The following is a 2697-nucleotide window of genomic DNA, read 5'->3' on the forward strand; positions in this document are numbered from 1 at the left end:
TCAAAGGACGCAATAGCCATAGAATTGCGTAATTAGGCCCCACCCCTATTCATGGGCCAATGATTCCCATTCTGCCCACATCACTAGTAAGTGGGCTGGGAGAAGTGCCTACTCTTCCAGGGGTGCGGAGGGCTACTGGGTGGGGAAGAATTAGAATGTGCAGAGAGATTTAATGTTGGGAAGAGATGTCCTAGCTTAATTTTGCAGATCAGTTTAAAAACAAAGCTAACTAGTATTTTCCCTGCATACAAAAAAATTTATACATTTGCATCCCTTGCATTGTAAGTTCCAAGATCAAATTGCTCAATGTGTGCTCTTTTTTTTAAGTTGCTCCTTAACCCGGGTACACACTGGAGCAATGTCGTTTCGATTTGGACAAATCATAACGTCATATTGTGCATATCGTGCAGTGTGTACGCACGACATGCACGCTCCCGCGGTCGCTTGCTAAGTCGTCAGGTTTGATGTGCTGCTGTGATATTGCATGCGGCCCCATTCATGTTAATGAAGGATGGAACGACTAATCGTTCCTTCGTTCATAAGATTGCTCTGATGTGTACCCGCGGTACAATATGTCGGCCCGACGTGCCGACATATTGTCCCGGTACACAATGTCCAGTGTGTACCCAGCCTTACTCTGGATTAGGTCAAATGTACATCAAACGGCCCATTGCACAGATGGTTTTGCATACCCACTGCTGCTTTTCCTATGCATTAGAGAACAAAATCAGAGCAGAGTCCTTCATACTAACCTATTGTATATGAATTTCCTAACTATTTCAATTGGATCTTACTTATATCTTTTATCAATTTGTTCATAGAGTTAGTAATTAACTTGGGAAAATATACAAACTTTATTTCAAGAGATAAATAAAATAAGTAAGTAAGCTAAATACAGGAGTCCTTTAGCATGGTAGCATGGGCTAGGTGTGACTAGGAGTGCAAGCAGCATACCACTGAAAATAGTGATTCATGACACTTTTAAGCACGTAATGTACACATTGTAATGTTTTTGGCTGCAATGATGAGCGACAGTGAGCAAAATAGGGAACACCTTAAAGTTTGCCTGGGCCTAATCTATCCTTTGTAGTGCATTTGACTATACTACTTGCACCAACAAATACTTGCCATTTGTGACTAAAGCGATTATTTACCACAAATTTTGTCCCGTAAAGTAGCGGCACATAATGCCACTTATAACATCACGTTAAAAATATTGAATATTTATCAATATAATTATGCCCGCACAGCTCTTGCAGAAAATTAGTGTCCTGGCGTAGTCACAGTATTGCCTTTGATCCTCAGATCAGCCCAGCATTTTGCAATGTTGAAATGTTCTCTTGATTTGCTTAATATGAGCGTGGAGGGAGGTTGTAAGAATATGCATATCTTATATTTCATTGTGAAGGGAGTGTTCCCATTGTTTCTCTTTTCAACCAATTGACTGGCAATAATGCATGAGATGCGACTACAGCCTAGAGTGTGTTACCTGACCAGCCTACATCTCATGCATTAGTGCTGTCCTGCTGAGTCTCCCTTGTGTGGGGGCCTGAGCAGGAGGAGGAATCAGTTCTGTACATGTGCAGTCTGTGACTGCCGACATCACTCCCAAAATTGCCCGGAGTACAGGTCAGTGGTGCCGTGAGGTGGTTGGCCACCCGGAGCAGACCAGGGGAGATGGCCAGGGGCTGTAGCAGCTGGGTATTAGAGAGGTTCGGGCTGGGAGCTGCTAGAGAGCACATCCATGCTATTCGGCATCCAGGCCATGCCCCCATTTTATTATGCATTATAAAAAAGTTACATTTTATTTGCAATAGTGTTTCTCTTTCTGTGCTTCTAGAAGCTATATGTAGATTTCAGAACCCCAGTTACCCCATATATAAACATCTTAACAATGCAGCTACTGGGAACTCTTCTGGGGGCAAAAAGGAGAGATCCAGCAGCCAGTTTCTGAGAAGTGATCATCCAATCAGTTCTTCATCTCCCTCCTGTAATTTGGTGTCAGCAGTTTCTCCAAAGAGATCTGCAATAATGAATACTGATCTGATGTACATTGGATAAAAAGCATGTGTCATTCACATCCATTGTAGTACTCTTATTCTAAGGAGTATGTGTAAATGCCCCTCAAAGGTGTAAAAGTGTTTTTGTTATATCCATCAGTGGAGAGATAGTAGAGGGGAAGAGCCATTCCATGTGTGACACCTGGTACACGATCACCAATAAGGACCTGGTTCAGAGTTGAATGCAGACATGGCTGTGGCTGCGTCTACTGGCTGTCGCCCTACTGCAACTTTATGCTAATGCTGCTACAAAGCCCTTCCCTGGTGCATCCAAATGTGCAAGGACTGGGACGCCCAATGTCAGCGTCCATAGGTGATGTAACACTGATTGGTGTGTCTTTAGATGCACCATCGGTCGCATGTTCAAAACTATGCCAATCTCTATGGCAGGTGCAGTATCTCTGTCTGTGTATGGCTTCCTGTGTGAGCAATTCAGCGTCTGTGTTCACAAAGTGTCTGTGTACGCAAACATAAGCACGCCCATAACACGCCCATAAGACGGGCCATCTCTGTGCGTCTGTTTAGCCACCTCCCAAGAACGCCATTTCTGATACTGTGCGTGTAGACACCTGCACCTCTTTGCTTACACTCTGTGCAATGCGCAGTAGCAAAAAAAATGCTCAACTACAATAACAGT

This window comes from Taudactylus pleione, unplaced genomic scaffold (genome assembly GCF_031769625.1).
Source record: "Taudactylus pleione unplaced genomic scaffold, aTauple2 ptg000026l, whole genome shotgun sequence".
NCBI classification, from domain to species: Eukaryota; Metazoa; Chordata; class Amphibia; order Anura; family Myobatrachidae; genus Taudactylus; species Taudactylus pleione.